Genomic DNA, 21,127 nt, shown 5'->3' on the forward strand with positions numbered 1-21,127 from the left:
GGCAGGAGGTCGAGCTTATTTACCCAACGGGCATGCCTGGCAAAAAAACAAAACATCTTCATTTCGAGGAAGTGCGCAAGATAGAGCTCCATAAGGGCAATGTATGGGGAGATCGTCCAGAAGGCCACAAGACATGGACCAACGGCCGTGTGAGTTATTGCGCACTTCCGCAGATCAACAATTCAATATTTACTACTGTGATTTCTTTTTAAAAATTCACTTTGTATTCAACGGAAATAATGTAATTAATCTAGGCTAAGTGCCATTGTATTGACGTCTCCATTTTTATAGATTAACTGAGTTTTTGTGATTAGGTGTTTGATTACGGAAAGAGGCAAACGTCACAGAGTGCAGTGTAGATGATGAGATTTCGTAGTGAGTTCAGGTCAAAGCTGCATAAGAAGGCATGGAGCGAAGTAGTTCCTATTAAATTCTAAATGTGTTGATTGATTGGTTATCTCAATGTAAAATATTTGTGATAGGGACTGATATTTTTATACAGTGGAATAACTGAGAAGAGATTGTTCCATTATCTGGAGATACAAATGTGTAGTTGTGACATTTATGGTCATTCATTGATTAGAGGAATCGTTTTTATAGTCTGGGCGCGTTGGAATTTCCAGTAGGCAACGGTTGTTGTCGAGAAGGCCTTGGAAAGAAGTGGAAAACAAGTGACTTTTAGGACAATTCACGCCAGTCTTGTAAAAGAATAACCTTACTGTCACAGAATAAAAAATATTAAAAAAACCAACAATATTTGAAACAAATATGGGGCGGGGGACATCGATATGATCAACCTAGAAAAGAATGAACACATGGGAAGCAGCAGAAGAGATTCACAGACCAAGTTTTCCCGCCAAAATGAAACCTTCTACAGAAATAATTTCGTAGGAAACCTTTATTTTCATTTCTAAAGGCTGCTACGAGGGTCAAATTTCGATACAATCAGACCCAGTTGCAGTCACTATATACATAAAAAACATCAGCGCCGGGACAAATTATTTTTGAAACAAAGCAGCGCGTAGACAAATTTATTTGATCAAGGTAAAAATATTGTTATAAATTAAAATCACTTGTACATAAATAATAATGAGCGTCGGAGAGCCACATTCTGCTAGATTAGCACGAGAACGATTAGCGGCAATAAAAGCATATCTTCCTGTGAGAGAATCTGTCAAGAGAAAAATACGAGCAATTGAGGACGCAAAACTTGGATTCAGAGAATTATCCACGGAGATATTCAAACCAATAACTGAAACCACCGAGAAAGTTATATTTGGAGATATTAAAGATCCTGAAGTAAAAAACGCGGTGTTGTCCCTGTGTTAAAAGATATTGAGGAACGAATTCGACTTCAGCCAGCATCTGTGGTTCAGGTCGTAACTCAGAAAACTACGACTGCAGATGCATCTCAGCAAGCAGAAGAAGAAGAACCAAAAGAAGATCTAGCTGTTGATGGAATTCGTGCAATTGAAACATTTACCGATGATGCTATTGCTAATATTAGACGTGCTAAAAATTACGAACAATTAGCTTATATTGCTTCAGTCACTTATATATCACGACGAGATGTTTTAAAACCCGAATATGCTGATAAACCTGTACCTAGTAATTCTTGGTTAAAGTGGATATTTTATGCGTATCATGACGTTGATAGAATCAGTAATAATGATCCCAATTTTATTAAATATCTCTCCCACGTAGATAAAATTGAAGAAAAAATAAAACGTGGTGAAATAATAATTCAACCATAAGTGATAAAACCTCCACCTGCGCAAATTCAGCTAAAACAAATATTACCTGAACCTGTAAAACAAAAAATACCTATACCTCATAATTATTTTACTAAAGAAGCTCTTGAAACTTTTAAAGACAAGGATAAATTAATTAACATTGCCAGGTTTGGTTTTAAGGACAAGGAAAATTATTTAAAACCAGAACATTTTGGCAAAATAAGGGAAGGCAACTGGATTCCTGCGGTATATTTTGCTTCTAAGAAAAAAAACTGTTGAATTTAGCGATCCAGATTACATAAAATTTAGAAAAATAATAGAACAACAAAAACAACAAGAAAAACAAGCTCAACAACAACAAGCTCAGCAAGAAGAAGAAAAAGAAGACGAAGATTTTTCTGATTTACCACAGGATCAATCAACGATGCATACTATTATGACCACTAAATTTTTTAATGATAAAACTCTTGAAATAATTAAAAATCCCGAAGAATTAGAAAATATTGCTATACTTGGATTACATGAGAAACATAAATATCTGAGTAAAAAAAGTAATGTTGATGATCATGACTGGATTCCTGCATTATATTTTGCTTCTAAAAATAAGCCAGTTAATCTTGAAGATATAGAATATAAAAGATTTAGAAAAAATGTATACGAAATGAGAGAAAAAATTTCTAAACCATCAACCAAAACCGGCCACGGCTATAACACCATTTGTCCCGATAGCGTTGTCAACGATGTATCTCGGTTAGAAGTACTTATCGGAGGGAAGCGAGCCGGAAATAACTCGCGTGAAATAATCAACGAGGCGTCGGACATTTGTCAACGATTATTTCGTGGTGGTATCATAGATGTTCACGTCTCATTGATGAACTCGTCGATGAATACAGCGATTAGTTATTAGATAAATAAATAATGATCGTCCACAAACATCAACGCAGACCTGCGCAAGTTCGCGTGGTGAATTCTCGATTGCCCGTATACAAATACGTTCATGGTAACGGACTAGGCGATATCGTCACAAGTCTTGTTACAAGAGTGGCTCCTAAAATTGGACCCGCCGCTAAGCAAATAGCAATGAAAGCCATAGGAGTAATTGGCGAAAAGGCCCTTTCTGGTGTCGGTAGTTTAGCCAGTAAAGGTTATGAAACCGTCAAAGGTAAAATCTTAAATTTAGTAGGCCGAGGAAAGAAAAAACCACCGCCTGAGCCTGTTAAATTACCTAGCACTGACGTGATGCCTAGCGATATTAGTAAAATAATAAACGGCGCTGCAAATCAGAAATTAGCGGAATTAGTGAATCAAGAAGTTAGTAAAGAAATTAATAAATTAGCAAATCAAGAAATTAACAAAATAGCGCGTCAAGAACAATTAACAAATCAAGAAGTCAATAAAATATTGCGTCAAGAACAATTAACAAATCAAATATTGCGTCAAGAACCGGCAAATACAAGTTTTATATCAGGTAGTGGTCTTCGTTTCAGAAGATAATCTTTATAATAATGTTTGCACGGACATCTAACGAGGCATTCGACATGGACGAACCCGTAAGTAAGGACACGTCGGTGCGTGATTATCAATATTATTCATACGACACAGTAATACGAAATGCCATTGGTCGTGTTGAAATTCAAGTTCATGACACAACAAGATATTTTCTACCATCTGAGGCATTTATCGAAGTTACTGGTGAAATTATAAAAAATGACAATACTCTCTACGATGATAATTTTAAAATCGGATTTGTCAATAATGGTATTATGGCATTATTTAACGGCGCCAAATATATGATCGACGGAAAAGAAATTGAGACAATTAATAATGATGTTGATCTTGCTACGACAATTATAGGCCTAGCTAGGTACTCAGACGATTTTACCAGATCAGCTGGTCCTAGTATGATGTTCGCCAAGGATAATAATGACCACGCTGATCATGTATATCACACTTCTGCTATACCACTAAACGCCGCTGGCGACGCTAACGCTACTAATGTGCGAGTAGTTACTAGTATTAACAACCAGTATAACCTGGGATTTGCTACGCGAAGAACCATGTTACAAAATCCTCGTAGAAGATTTTCTTGCGCAATTCCGTTATCACACATATTTGGATTTTGCAGACATTTTAGAAAAGTAATTTTCGGAGCAAAGCACACAATTGTGTTCATTAGAAAAAATAACAACAATGATGCTATCTGGCGAGAAGGTGTTGATGATCCTGATGATGATGAATTATTGTCAGGTAAAGTGGTATTACTTAAATTTACCTTGTGGATGCCAGCAATAACTCCATCAATGTTTGAAGATCAGAAATTACTTTCATTTATGGAACAAGGTGGTAAGTCTATTATGTCGTGGCTAACAACAACTACTGACACTATAACTACCAATATTAATGGTGATTTTACCTGGCGTATTGCGTCACAACAGGGTGTTTCTGCACCTAGACATATCTTTATTGCTCTTCAAAACGCTAACAGATATCGTCAAAAACATAGTCATATGATATTTGATCAAGTTGCTGCAACAAATGTATCGTTGAGAATAAACGGACAACAAGAGCCATCTGAAGAAATATCGATAGATTTTATCAATTTCTCGACAGCCCGTGCGTATCATCGCTTGTTAAGTTATATGGGTCCAGATCAAAATATTGACACAGGATTACAAATATCACATTTAGATTTTAATAATCTTTACCCAATCTATTATTTTTCATTGGAACATCTTGATCTGGTAAAACAATCTGTCGTTGACATACATTTCAAAGCTAGAATTAACACAGGTGGAGTTGATCACAAAGCAATCGCGGTGATACTTAGCGACAGAACTATGATTTTAGAAGGCATTAGTGGCCGAATGAGAGTCATTGATGCACCTGTAGAGAAAATGTGATCTAAATTTAGATCAAACGAATTATAATAGATGCCATACGAACATGTTAGCGTGACTCTGACTCCAGGTCAGGTAAAAAAGCTCAATCACCGACGACAAAAATCTGCGGGGTAAAATTAACGTTAAAGAACGCTCAAATTCAGGGTGGGCCAAATAAATTATCGCTAACTAAAACTCAACATGGACGTTTCACCAAGGCTAAATCGGCAAAATCCGGCGTCCACGTTGAACTTCGTCCTGGCGCCATCAAAGATATGATCAAAATTGGTGGAATTTTTCCTCTATTAGCCGCTTTTCCAGGAATACTTGCAGCGGCGGCTCCGCTGATAGCAAAAGGCGCGTTAACAGGTGCGGCCGGGTACGCAGGTAGCAAATTATTAGAAAAAATAACTGGAGGGCGATATGGTAAAAAAAAGGACGCGGTTTGAGGATAAATATACCCAACCCAGCAATGGCAAAGGTTCTTCTAGCATTGCAGAAGCGGGGAAGCGGCGCTTATCTGGGACGGCCGAGATACGGAGACGGCCTAAACCAACCAGGAACACATCCCAGATACGGACGCGGCCTAAAATTGGTATGACAACGATGTCAAATTTAGATTTATCTAACGAGGCAAAAAATAAAAAAATAAAATTCTTCAGAGGCGTATTTATGCGAGATCAACTACCGGACAAACCGAACCATAACGAGACCGGAATAATAAATCTCTATTCAAGTATTGGTCCAGGAACACATTGGGTCGCTTACGCGATAAATCCGCGTGAAGTTATTTATTTTGACTCATACGGGTTGGCGCCACCGAAGGAATTTCTCAATTACGTGTCAAAGTTAAATATTCCAATTTTGTATTCGACGTTACCAACGCAGACGCTAACTGATCCACCAATATGCGGTCCTGAATCAATTAATGTTCTTGATGCAATTTCACGTGCAATTGATCCGTATCACAAAACAGTACTTAAATACACATCTAAATATGGTTGACATTTATAGAAGATCCGCATTTAGAAAAGTAGGGATAACTGACGTTGATTTATCTAAATATGCAACAAAGGACGATCTTAATAATCTCCTATCAATAGCAGGAATATATCCAGACGATGTTGTTATTTTTCAAGATCAACACGGGAAATTACGAACAAGTAATGTTAAAAAAACCGATATAATTAAACGAGTTGAGTATGATACCCACGTAGGTAAATTTACTGATTTACAAGATGATATTAAAAAAATTAATGAGACAGCCGCCGAAGTAAATAAAAAAATATCTGAAATTAACACAAAAATTACCGAAATTAGCACCACTGTTGATTTATTTGAGGGAACCAGCGTGTTAATTCCTGGAATTATTAGCAAAACAAACTTTATTAAATTTCCACCACCAACAACACCAAATCAATTTATAAATTTAACATTTACGACGGTGTCGGGATTAGCAACATGGACGCCAGAAAATAATATATTTACGTACACAGCACCGATCACCGGTTTGTATCAACTATATATTTTATCCAAGGTGAGATTTAGAATAATAGCTAAAAAATATAAATGGAGACACACCAGCGATAGATTTCTTGGATTTTTAAATATTCCACTAGATAAAGATTCCGAAGAAACATTTGAGTTAGAGCCACCAGATAGAGCTGCAACAGCGTCAACTGATTACTGGTGGTGCATGGAATTTATCGCCGAAATACCTTCATCATTTAGTTGGACACAAAATTAATAATGAGCGCATACAGATATAATCAGGCGCGTTCATGGCAGGATTCGTTGAAATTGTCCGTAGATACATATACGGCAAAAGTAAAAAAATATCAAGGTAGATTAGTTGCCATTGACGTAGCTGTGTACGCGACAAGTGCGGTTATTGCTGGCGTAGGTATAATATTATCCGCGGTAACAATGATGGCTCCGGTCGTTGTAACGATAGCTGTCTCTGCGTCAACGACAATCGCGGGCGTTCTTAGCATTGTTGCAAAAAAAAATATCTTCGTGTACCAGCGAAAAATTGGCCTCGTATGTGAATAAATTAAATACAGCAACAATCGCGTATTCAAAATTATCGTCGTTGTTATCTGAAAGCCTCAACGACGGAATTATATCTGATTACGAATTTTCATTAATGTTACAGATTGTCGATATTAATAATGTCGGAGCTGGCTCAGATTGTGACAAACACAACACCGTCAGTAACAACAATGATATCGGTAAGCTCGACTAAGCCAGAATTTAGCATTAATTTTCCAACACCAATTCACGTCAACGATATTATATTATCGCAGTTACGTGTCTATTACAGCTGGCCCAATATTAGATCAATATCATTCGGTGGTTTATCATCGAACAATTCGCTTGTATTTGCTAATAAAAATAAACCTGATGGTACACCCGATTGGACCGTCGTTGGACTACCAACAGGTAGTTACGAGATCAAACAAATTAACGAGGAACTTATTTACAAAGTAAAAAATATAACTGGCGATAAAGTACCGGGCATAAAAATATCCGTACACGAACCAACGCTAACGTCGACGATTGAGTTAAAATCACCATATGTTGTTGATATTTATAAATCTTCGGTTAGATCCGTATTAGGTTGGCCTGAAAATGCGCCACCAACTCCACCAGCGCCACCAGAACCTAAAAAATCTGATTATGTCACTGATAAAAAAGATTATCATGGAATTGTTCCAGCGTATAAAGAAGATTTAGATAAACTTAATAAAAATTTTACCGGTGTAAAAAAATTAGATATATACCAGCAATCGGTTATATCCGGAAATAATATATATTCGTTTAATTTTTATGGTAGTGGGGAGTGGGTGAAAATATCACCAGATAAAGACACAACTACATGGAAAGGAGATTTTTTTAGACAAAATACATGGACAATAAAAATACATTTTGAAGAAATTAATCAATTACATCAGAAACAACTACAACTGCTACGACAGTATTTTCAAGAGTGTATTTTTAGCATATTAATCTCATGCACGAGATTATCAAACGTGTGGAAATATTAAATCAGCTTGTATCTGACATGGAAGATATCAATCAGCAAATACTTCAGTTAATTATTAAAAATATTAATTATAAAGATTATTTCAGTCAAGAATTTATAAACGAATTTCAGCTAACCAAGGAAAATTTTCCGAATTTTAAATTCCCCGGCTATAACGCACCTGAATTAAGAAAATCCGTCACTGACGCTATTGATGAGTTATTTTCAAAATTAATTGCCACGTGGAGAAAAAAATTACCACCAGCGTCAATACTTAAACATGATAATGATCCAGATGGGCAAGGACGGCATATTTCACCAGGCATCGTAAATATATCTGACGTTATCGCGGTTAATCTTCACGCAGATGTCATCGATGGCAGTTACAGCGCAGATGCATCTGTGTCAGAACGAGCCCAACAGGGATTTATTTTATATTCGTTTTCCCCGGACGTTTCTCCGGGATATTTAATTATAAAAGAACCAGTCAATCCGTTTTATCTGCGATGTCATAATCGATTATTATCAAGAATTAATTTTAGATTAACGAGTCAGCAAGGACATTTACTTGATATACGCGGTGAGACGTTAAATATTAATCTGCTAGTAAGATCCTAAGGATTCTGTCTAACGTAAAAACATGACATAAAAAAACAAGATAAAATACAATAAAAAAGTCAAATTTGTTTATCTTTTTTAATTCTCATTCACCATTTTTTTTAATTGTCTAGCGCGAACATTAATAACTTTTCTTGATTCGTATTCGTCAGATAATTCCGATCTGATCTTTTCTACGGCCGTAGACAGCGCAACAAAATCCTTAATTTGTGCCTCGTTGACAGATGCCAGCGACTGATACATCGCTGATTGAATTTTTTATGAATTTATATTCAGATGGCAGAACATATCTATGTTCTAGTTTGTTTTGAGCAAGTATCTCAAATTCAGATATAATTTTATCCGTATCTAGATCTGGATGCAAATTTATATTTTTATTTTTTAATTCCTCAATGGCGTCAATTATATTGCTGATATTTTCATCGTTCATTATATAAATATATATCTTCAATAAATAAAAAAATATTGTTTTGTAAGTAAAATGTATTGTTTTGTAAGTAAAATTTAATCATCAAGTATTACTGGAATATAAGAAAATTCGATCCACACGCCAAATTTATATGAAAATGTCGAGTTAGTAATTTTTTCTGCAACATGTCGAACTGATGCACGATTAATACCAAAATATTTTGCCGCAGCATTCATTGATGTAAATATCATTTCTTCGCTAGTTTCTAAATTTATTGATTTAACAGCCTTAAATATTTTGTATCCACCAGTATTGCCAAATTTTAAATTTTCACTTTGAGTGACCGCTCTAAGATTAGATAACTTATTATTTAGTTTATTTCCATCAATGTGATCAATAACAAGTTTATCTTTGATAAGTCCGTGAAAACATTCATATATAAATCTGTGAGAGAAATAATTTTTCCTTCCAGTGGTAAATCTAAGATAACCAAATTTATCGATGGTACCAACGGGACTTTTTATTTTGATATATCTGACTACGCCGTCGCACGATGCCTCGTAGCCGTTAATTGTTGGGTGAGTCTTGAATGTTGGATTCATATACAATTATTTGTTTGTTTAAATCAATATTTGTTTGAAACTTATTAAGATAATCTTCTTCGCATGCAATGACCGTGGAGGATTTTTTATCATAATATCGCTTTAGTTCTCGATAGCGCTTTCCACCACATCGCAAACACAATCGGGTCTTTTCTCGAACGCCAACTTGACAAATCATACATCGCTGTGGTCCTAAACTGCCGCATCGAACAGCCTGCATATGGGTGCCGCAATAATCATTTTTACATGATTTATCACAGTAATTCATCGAACCAACCAATAGCCATTTGCAATGATTCATTATTATTTAAATATTTGTTTAAAATATAATAATGAAATTATTTGATCTTGACGAGGCTGAATATGACATTTCTGACGCTGATCGAGCCAAGAAAGAATTTTTTGACGATGGAGCGGTTCATACTTGGTCAACTTGGAAAACAACTTCCATCGACATGACAATGACCATCAGGCGAGCTAAGAAGATAATTGATTACATAAGGAAAAATCACCCTAATGAGAAATTTATTTTTGGAATAAAATTTATCGTACAAATGCCCGACGGAGTGTGGATTATTCGTGATAAGCGAGATCCTGTAATCGGAGGTAAAAAAAATGTTATTCTTGATGCAAATAGCCGGCCTGGTTTATTATTAAGTATAGACAAACCATATTACGTCAGGGCATATCCGTTTAGCGCGGTTGTTTATGGAATTTATCGAATAAATAACAAACCCGACGTGAAAAATCTGCCCTTGATGAAAAAATCTTCAGTGATAAATTGCGTAGCCGAGCGTGTAATAGAACACATGAAAAACTCAAAACGAGGATCGGGGTTGACCGCGTTAAGGTTAACAAAGATAAATACCTGGGCAGGAACGGTTGTTGATGGTGCGTCAATAACTGACGTAGCGGCGTTATCACGACAATTAAAATTTCCAATCGCGGTCAAAACATTATCGGGAGAAATTTTGTATGATTCCGCGTATAAATCTCGAGGATCGCCAATAGTAATTATTGATCATAATTCACACGCATGGTCGCATGCGGTAGCGATATTCCCACGAGAACGCGTAGTTAAATTTTATCCCGAAAATTCCACGGCAGAATTATCTGCAGAGATGTTTAAATTTATTAAAATACTAAGTAGATCAGATCCAATATCGGTTTGGTTATTTTCCAGCGATGATAAATATGATCAATTTGTGTTGCCACGTGGTGACATTTATAGAAATAAATCTCTGCATGACTCAATGAGCGAATTAGCATATAAATACTCAACAGATCCTGAGCAGTTATTGACCAATTGTTTTACCATTCCATCAGTTTCCGCTCATGCTGCTAGAGAAAAAAATTCATGGAAGCCAACGCGATGTGAATTTCTCAAAGACGTCCAGATGAGTTGTGTCGAATATGGCCATGGCGGATTATGGAATACTAAATATGATTATGAAAATATGATATCCATCGACATGTCCGCGTGTTATCCAGGAAGTTTTCTGAGATATGGCGATTGTGCTAAATATTTTACTAAATACGGGCATCCCTGTAGCGAAATGACGCGAGTTGCGATTAACGGACCATTGCCAAATTTCGCCTTAACTGGATTCGCCCGCGTTGTATCATTCGAATTTGCCGATAATTTACATAAAATCTGCTACGTTTGGTTTGGCCGGCATTTTTCACAACGACGTTGGGTTCATATAGCGCTGCTGCAATATATGTTAGATTCATCTATGTTGACGTTGTTGACGGTCAGCGAGGCAATTATTTCGTATAAAAAACAAACCGACGTGTGGTTGCCAACGGATTGTGATAACGCTAAAGACATAGGTAGAAAAATAATCGGTAAATTTACCCAAGGTGGCGCTGTTGATCATAAACGTCGCCATGCTAGGTTATTCATGGACGATGCAGAATTAGATTTTATTCTTAATGATACCGCGTCGAAAGGTATATTTTGTAACAGAGAAAATATCTTCGTCGACGGAGCAAAGTTAGGTACCGTAGTTAGTTACCTTGACGGAGAATCTCCTCAATATACACATTTAAGATCGTCAATGCTTGCATATGTAAGTATTAACTTACTTTCGATGATAAACAGATTTTGTGATATCGCAGTTAGGGTAGCGACTGATTCATTTTACATCGACGATAAATACCTACCTAGGTTAGAAAATTATATTATCGAAGATGGTCCTTGGGGCACTTGGAGGATAAAAAACGAAGATATTCTGGGTTATTGTGAAGATGCCGACGTTGAAGATCGTGATGAATTTCACCGCTGTAACATAGAAGAAATCTCCACGGAGGTATCTGTGCATGATCCAATTTCACAACATAAATTTGTGTATCTGAATGGACCCGGCGGCAGTGGGAAAACTTCTAGAGTGATAAATTTATTTACGAATTCAGACATCATTGTGTTAACGCCAACACACAGATTAGCACGAGAAATAAAACAACGCGGCGTTAAATCTTATACTTATCACAGTTATTTCAAATATAGCGGTGGTACATGGGATCCTGTGCGGATGGGCGATAAATATATAAATAAGGTTATAATTATCGATGAAGTTTGCACAATAAATTTATCCACGTTGAAGTTATTTTTAGCGTGGTTATCACAGAAAAATACCGCCGTGATAATGTGTGGCGATCACGGTCAACCAAATCCGATTGAGGGTGAGTCGCCGCATGCCTGGCTTAAGAATTTTGTTGATTATTATGAAGAAATTGATGCCGATTACAGATCAACAGATAAATTATTGACGGAATTTAAGAAATTAATTCGACTACAATCAGATAAAATTTAATGTGACGTTATGAGAAAGGTAATCAGCGAAACGTCAATGAGTGATTTTCTAAATTTATGGCGACCTGATCATTTAATCGTCGCTGGTAGAAAAATAGTCCGTGATGATCTTCAGGTAAAATTGTTTAAGTTGCATCGTGAGAAATTTCCAACGCTGCCTGTGCCGTTATGTTATAGGCCGGCAGATACTCGACGACAAAATATTGACGTAATACCAGAAGGAGAAAAAAAGAATTTGGTGTTAAATGATATTATTAATGTTGATATTGATTTTGTTAATGATGCGCTAAATGCAGAAAAATCTCCATGGAAATTAGGTTATGCAACAACGATACATTCATCACAAGGACTAACTATAGCTATAGACGGTCAAGTTTGGATTGTCGATGATAGAATTATGTGGTCAAATTTAGTTTATTTAGCCGTATCTAGGGTTAGAAAATTATCTCAGTTGATGCGGATTCATTTGAGTGATTTTGGTGGTAATTGAGTATCGGCGGGAATTACCTGTAATTCTTCTCGAGTAAAGCCGCGTTGAGGAGCGAACGAATCTAATACGTACATTGCCGGCCTTCCAGATGATCTTCTTACAGCAGATATTTTATGCGAAGTTACGCTCCAGACTGGGTCGGTTGCTCTTCTTCTTCTTCCACCTTCAGCTTCACCTTGTTTATATAAATATCTAACTATGATACTACCTAATACAGGCTGTGTTGAGAAATCTCGCCTTATTGGTATAATCGCTTTTGTGATAGCAATTGCCGGTTTCATTTTTATTGTTCGTGTTATTTCGTTATTTATTGCGTTAATAACGAGAAATTCCCTACCTGGATCAACCTGAAGAAGATTTGGCCAAGTTAATAATTATCGCGCATAAATTTTGTTAAACGCATTTGCAACTTCGGTGGCCGATTTAGCTGCTAACGGCGCCGCTTCTTTATATCTGCTAGCGATATCGACGACTGTCAGCACGTACTTGTAAGTAATACCATTAACGGTATCGTGAGGCAGAAACATTATGTCAGCTTGATGAACCTCATTAGGAACACTTACGTCAAAATGTGCATGAGGAATTTTCTTAGGCGGAGGAAGATAAATTTGCCAAACGGCTTGTTTTGATAACCAAGAAGCTGCTGTTGGGATTTTTACTTTGGCGGCCTTTGCAAGTTTGGCAATTGCAGATTTCCCTCGCCAGAATCCTCGTGGAGAATAATATATTTCCTCCATGTTTATTTATTACCTGCGCCGAATACTAATTTGCCTTTCATCGAACCTTTGATTAACCACGTTGCTAATTTTTCTTTGAAAGATTTATCAGGAATAGCGTCCAATGCGTGAATTAATTTTACATCAGCGAGATGTGTTTGTTGTAAATCTCCGCTACGATAAGCAAGATCATGAACGTAACATGCGTCATCGATGGCGTTTATTGGATTCTCGCCAGGATTTGGTTGATTATTTTCATCAAGTCTGATATCCAGTCGCGTTCCGGGTCCACAATAATTATATCCAGGTACGTGTTTTTCTCCGGGATATTTAGCCCAAGGTAGGCCATGTAATTTACTTAAGCTGGCGGCGATGTCACCTCCATGTCGCTTTTTTTTTTTAATAAATCTAAATTTCTTTGTGCCACATTTCACGCATGTATCAGTAACTGCACTTTTATTATTACGCGTTGTTACCTCAGTTAGGTTCTCTGTTCCGGTACGCGTACGACATTTCACACAATATAGATCCATGAATATTATTATAACATGAATGTAATTGATTTTTCAGACACGAGAAAACGCGAACAAGTAAAACATCACGCGGCATTACCAAATTCGATCAGAATGATTATAACTGGCCCATCTGGATCTGGTAAAACACAATTATTACTAAATTTGATAATGAGGTGGCTAAAATGGGACAAATTATATTTAGTTGCACCGTCGGTTGACGATCAACGTTGTTATCAAGTTTTAAAAGATTTTAACGATAATGCGACAGAAATTAGTGAAAACATTATTGAATTTATCACAGATATCAATGAGGCGCCATCCGTGGAAGACATTGATGGAGAAATTAATAATTTAGTTGTATACGATGACGTAATGTTGGACAAACAAGCGAATCCGGCCAGGATATTTTCTCGCGGCAGACATAAAAATACCGACGTTATTTACGTAACTCAGCGGTATACACAAATACCTAAAGTTATCAGGGATAATTGCAATATTTTAGCGGTATTTAACGGCGTCGACACGCACACGCTGAGAAATATTCATCAAACTTGGTGCAACGGCGACATGGACATAAATAAGTCCAAGAATTTATTTAGCCGTGCTCAGTTAACTCCACATGGATTCATCACGATAAATTTGCATGATCCACGTAGTCGATATCGAGTCGGTCTTGACCAAATATTTTAGCAAAACATTTTGTCCCGGCACTGATGTTTTTTGTATAGTGTCGATAGTCACCCAGGTCTGTTTGTATCGAAATTTGACCCTCGTAGCAGCCTTTAGAAATGAAAATAAAGGCTTCCTACGAAACTATTTCTGTAGAAGGTTTCATTTTGGCGGGAAAACTTGGTCTGTGAATCTCTTCTGCTGCTCATGGGAGGATGGGTCGACAAATTTTTTTACAGATATAAAAGTACAAAAGACACATTAGTGACTTGTTGACGATATCTGTATTTTATCCATGGACTCAAGAAATTATATAGGCTAGCAAATTCAATACACCCGAAATTTAGAACAGGCATGCACTACTATCAGAAAGAATAGCACTGCTTGATACCGTGACATTAATTGACAGGAACTACATTAAAACGGTATACCAAAGCATCTGACATGCATCTGTATCTCCATGTTAAATCAAGTCATCCTGACACTGTAAAACGAGCGATACTCTGTGGACTCGGAATGCGAACAAAACGAATTTCCTTGGATGATGAGGACTACATAGATCATCGAACATTAACAATACGTAATTTGCACAAGTGCAGTTATGTTTTGCAATTAATGCAGAGGCGAATGCGACATGTTGGTATCTTAGATAAGTATGATGTTTTGAAGTACAAATCTAAAGAGAAAACTTACTGTGTACTACGTGTTGTAGCATGGTTTTTCTTAAATTTGTATTAAAATGGATGGATAAAACTTTGACCCAGAGAAAGAATGGTGGTCTACGATTATTTCTTCTTTACACTCCACTAATACTATTATAGAGATTACGAGAATAATAAAAAGGATGCTAGTTTAAAGAATGGAGGGTAGAAGAGGGTGGGAACATTACAGAGGAGGCAGAGATGTTAAATTTATTCATAACAGGGATAATGGGGAAATTATACAGAATGAGTTTTTATGTATGCCTCTTCTATTACATCCTACCATCGGTGATCATTAACATGACTGAATGTTATTCATTCCAAAAGGCATTTTAAATAACGTGTAGTTGTATCACTACATATCTTGTTATAGACTGTTTATTTGAAACGTGTGACGTAATACGGCATTTCAGTCCGAGTGCAGACCGTCGCATAATGCTACACTGTTACCAACTTACATTTCAAATGGCGGCCTAATGTATATATCCTGTTTGTCACCCTAAAGTTTTGACCCTATATAACACAAGAGTCCTGTTTGCCTCTAAAGTGGACCACTGTACTACTCAGGAGTGTCAGTGCACAGTCATTATATAAAATACAACGTATACTTTAACAAATGGCTCAGTTACAGAGAGGAGAAATGAGAATGAAAAAGAAGCGAGAACATAAAAAGATCAACACAGACAGAAAATAAATGATGCATGCCGAAACGGCTGTATGAAAACTTACTGGAATTCCACCCAGGACTCGCCCTGCTTGCAGTATTCCAAGTGGTTCTCGCGTAAATCAATTTATCTAGATATATCCTGCTTATTGTAACTGGTTAGGTCATTTAGAACAAAAGAAACGCATGCATTACTGACGTTCAATACAGTTATGTATCGGTTGTCAAACGGCTTTTTAACTTGCTCATTTATCATACCACGATATGCATACAAAACGTTTTCCTGGTGTTGCGCGTGGAGAGCAGGGGCGGATTAGGGGTGAGGTGGGCCCTTACTTAGGGTTCTGTCGTATCCACCACTCGTCTACTTGTTTACCCCACCCATCCAGCCCTCGCCTCCAACGATATTTCTGGATCCGCCACTCGACAAGGGCTTGAGTCATGAAAGTCTTTTTGTGCTAAATGTACAGTACAGTTTTAAGATCTGGTAATCTACTCAGGGCCGTGGACAGGGTAGGACTTCTAGCACAAAATTCCGGGAGCCCACAGTCAAAGAGAAGATTTTGGGTGTGTAATTCATAGGGGCCTACTGGAAATAATTTCCTGGAGCACATACATCCTGTCGGCGGCCATGACTTCAACTTCGCTAGCCAAGGTTCCGGTATTTTAATCCTATCTACACCTTGGCGTATCGAGCAAATATTTATGTGCTTCGGGTCTTTGAAGAAAAACACTGCATCAAAATTAAGTTGTTCAGATTGAACACTGTTCCTACATGATTGAGATAAAGGGGAACACGCAGCTTGAATGGTCTCATAAATAAGCATTTTTCCACTGCCGGTCAAATACAAATACCTTTCACTCAAATAAACATGAAATGGCTTCTGTCTGGTACGTAGTCATACTTTCGATGTTAAACTTACAAAGTATCCTTTTAAAGTCAATTGCCTCCGACATTTTCGGCCGATCTCCAATGCATCGCTGTTACACGCTATTGGTTAGCTGGCATAACATACTAAGGGGAGCAACTCATGAAATCCAATAAATGTCGCTAGCACTAAGCACTAAAATATCTGTTCGATCCGCCAAGGTGTAGATACGGTTAACACATCGTAACCTTGGCCAGCGAAGATGCCCTGAGTTTACTATAACGATTTTCAGGGATTAGGCAACGGTAGATATATGATATAGAGGGTCGAGTCATATTTAGGCAGCACATTGTGACTATGTCTGTAAATTAGCTGTTTATGTTTGACCAGAGGAATATTAAAATTGACATAAATCTTAAATCATTCGTATGACTGGCTGATTCAAAAAACTTTGCAAGTTGCTAAAAATAAAAGCATCTGCTTTAGACGGTTGTCCAGTGTTGCTTGTTGATAACACATGACGGCAATTTACCAAGCATAAAGTATTATTTTGGCTTATTTTATTTGAGTGACAAAACAGTTTTTATAGAATCTTTTCTGCGATTTTGAAGGTTACAAAAATGTAAATAAATTGTAGGAACAAATAAAATGGAAACAAAATAACATAAAATACAGTGATGTTCAATTACTACCTCCACTAAAATAATCAGTTCAACTCCTGAAATAGTATTTTAGATTTATAAAAAAAAATAATGAGTGGCGGATCTTGTCAACGTCCAGCTACTTCATTCTACTATTTTAATGATGCTACAAGTCTGTGGCATGATGCTCCAATGCTAGACATCACAATAAACTACCACACTGCAGACATCGTAGCGATATGATAGAATTTTGTTAAAGCTACGTTAAAAATCCAAATCACACACACACACACACACACACACACTACTATAAAAGAGACATTTACTACACTGAAACTCAAATTTGAACAGAGAATTAATTAAATATATTTTATTATCAATAATAGCTTCACTTTAAAGTATAATAGTGATGAATTTATTAACAGATACAGATCACAGTGTGACCTTCGATTCTGACAAATGTATTCAAAGTGGGCATATGGGTGACAACATTAGGTTGTGGGAAATGACGTATAACAAACAAAAGAATTCCAGAGATTTTATATGTTATTGGCCTCGTGTTTTACTCTCATATAAGAAAACATATCGGAATTAAAAAGTATCTTCGTTACATTAAGATATTCTAGCTCGCATATCAATAACGGAATAATTTGGTTTGCATTAAATTTAATTCGCAAGAATTAAAGAGTAAGAGATCAAGAGAGCTTAATTACTTTTGAAAGAAATAATTTTACTGGTTAACAAGAAAGATTTGAGTCATGATGGTGATATTTGCATGTTAAATTATCGTATGTTATAATTATTATTACTGCAATAGCACTTATCAGTTTCAAGAGTGTCGTTGGTGGTGACAATGTATTTTTGATAACGAGAGACGAGGTCTTAAAAATTGATAGTGCAATCAATGTCGCGGTAACAAAGAATGTTCTTCCAAAGCCCTATACAGAAGTTGCGACAGTATAGCAAGAAACTGGAGAGGACAAAAAAAGTGCCCAAAGAATGTAAAACTTCTGTGGAGAAGAAGGACCATGATGACGACAGTCCATATTGTCAGGTATGATGATGCAATTCGGTATTTCGGTATCCTTATAGCAATATGGCTATTTAGAAACATCAAAATTTAATATTTGTCATAAAATAAATAATAATCATTTATATTTTTATATTGCTACTAATGGAATGAGAAACTACTATAGTTCCAATTTAGAAACAGTTTATGAACTGGTTACACGTTGATGTGCTTTGACAATTTCAAATTCGACTGAATGCTGTTTTCATTACCTGACTAAAACGCACATAAATCAGTTAATTCAAAAACAAGTAAAATAACATCTTCAGATCTTAAAGAAACAACTTGTTAAACTTTTTTCCACAAAGCCAGATTATTACACGGTGTTTGCTTATGCAATGCTGATTGTTTAATTTTAAGTTTGTCACCGAACAAATCAGCTCTCCCTCTTGATGGAAGACTATCGCCACCCACCACACTGAGATCCTACTAAACATTTTACACAATTCGCTATAGACAAATAACAGCTGATACTCTCATCCCAACAGCAGTGACTATAGCAGCCATTCTTTGAACGGTTGTTTTATGTCTTTAACAATTTAAAGGTAAAAAAGGAAATGTATTTTTTTTTCTTAAAACTTTTGAATTGACTCTTTAATAATTTTTCTCTGAAAACTCTCTCCAGTCGTGTTAGATGTCAAACTAATTGTGCCGTTATACTTTTTGTTTGGGTCTCTGTTTCTACTTATCCCATTCTTATCTCTTTAATGGGTTTTTCATAATATGGACATCAGATTTCACAGATCATATTTCTGCAGTATTTAAACAACCCTTTGATTCTCTTTCCTTTAATGCAATGAATAATCTTTTCACCATAGTTGAAAACTATCCACGTGGAATTCTTCCGTGGTGATCATCTCTTAATTTTTGCTTCTCTTTCCTGTTAATCAAACAGTTTATTCGTGCTAATATTTAGTTCTTGTTACCCTCGGGGGCATTTATTTGTTGGCTTTGAATAGCAGTGGGTTCCAGATGATGGTTGTGTTATGTATTCTGAACCGGACATGCAGTTTAATATTTTTCGCTTTGTTTTGTGCAACTTAATATTTTGAAAACTTAATTTCCAGTCTGACTGTCATGGTATTATGTGTATCATCATTTTGATATTTGATCTTTTCTTAAAATCTGAAATACCTTAGTATTGTCATCAGAATCAAGGTTTTCATTAGTGACTTTTTAAAGACAAAAATCATGGCTGATCATCTCTTATTGCGCTTTGTCAGTGTAAAATACACATTGCAATTCTTTTTGAAACTCGTCATTACGTTTCGGGAAATATTTACCTGCTGTGGTTTCGGCTATAGCCAATGTAGTTTGATTTAAAGAATTCGTGAAGTTAACAGCATCATCTGCTTGTATTTGATCTTGTGCATCCATTACAACATCATCTTCATATAATGAAATTTAAAATTATTTAATGGCAACACCGTCATCACCATGACAATCTAGATAAAAATAATGGGTCAACTCTTGCCAAAACAATATAGATACAAATAATGGTTTGATTCTGCCAAAACAATATAGATAAACATAATCGTTTGATTCTGCCAAAACAATCAAGATAAAAATAATGGGTAAACTCTGCCAAAACTATATACATAAACATAATCGTTTGATTCTGCCAAAACAATATAAATAAAAATAATGGGTCAACTCTGCCAAAACAATATAGATACAAATAATGGTCTGGTACTGCCAAAACAATATAGATAAACATAATCGTTTGATTCTGCCAAAACAATATAGATAAAAATAATGGGTCAACTCTGCCAAAACAATACAGATACAAACAATGGTTTGATTCTGCCAAAACAATATAGATAAAAATAATCGTTTGATTCTGCCAAAACAATATAGATAAAAATAATGGGTCAACTCTGCCAAAACAATATAGATACAAATAATGGTCTGGTACTGCCAAAACAATATAGATAAACATAATCGTTTGATTCTGCCAAAACAATATAGATAAGAATAATGGGTCAACTCTGCCAAAACAATATAGATACAAACAATGGTTTGATTCTGCCAAAACAATACAGATAAACATAATCGTTTGATTCTGCCAAAACAATATAGATAAAAATAATGGGTCAACTCTTGCCAAAACAATATCGATACAAATAATGGTTTGATTCTGCCAAAACAATATCGATACAAATAATGGTTTGATTCTGTCAAAACAATCAAGATAAAAGTAATGGGTAAACTCTGCCAAAACAATATAGATAAACATAATCGTTTGATTCTGCCAAAACAATATAGATAAAAATAATGGGTCAACTCTGCCAAAACAATATAGATACAAACAATGGTTTGATTCTGCCAAAACAATATAGATAAAAATAATGGGTCAACTCTGCCAAAACAATATTGATACAAATAATGGTTTGATTCTGCCAAAACAATCTAGATACACATAATGGTTTAATTCTGCCAAAACAATATAGATAAAAATAATGGGTCAACTCTTGCCAAAACAATATAGATACAAATAATGATTTGATTCTGCCAAAACAATTTAGATAAAAATAATGGGTCGATTCTGCCAAAACTGCAAGACAGAATGATTTGTCTAAAATTTTATATAATAGAAGTTAATGATTTCAAAGTATACATGGCAGTGATAGGCATCAAGAGTTTTGCTCACAACAAAAGTGTGCATGATGGATGGATGACGAATGGACAAACTGACAAAAACATAAAATCTTT

At 35.9% G+C, this 21,127-nt stretch overlaps 1 protein-coding gene across 1 annotated transcript in view; it reads right to left on the bottom strand.

Annotated features, from left to right (window-relative positions):
* Positions 1 to 16,723, bottom strand: part of LOC149803756 (protein zer-1 homolog) — a 106,150-nt gene extending 89,427 nt beyond the window's left edge. The window contains exon 1 of the mRNA XM_089953525.1: positions 15,902 to 16,723. The gene's annotated coding sequence lies outside the window, so the exon portion shown is untranslated. The remainder of the gene's footprint in view (positions 1 to 15,901) is intronic.
* Between the last annotated feature and the right edge of the window lie 4,404 nt (positions 16,724 to 21,127).

The sequence above is a fragment of the Sinohyriopsis cumingii genome, chromosome 3 (assembly GCF_028554795.1).
Source record: "Sinohyriopsis cumingii isolate HCF-2022 chromosome 3, ASM2855479v2, whole genome shotgun sequence".
Classification (NCBI taxonomy): domain Eukaryota; kingdom Metazoa; phylum Mollusca; class Bivalvia; order Unionida; family Unionidae; genus Sinohyriopsis; species Sinohyriopsis cumingii.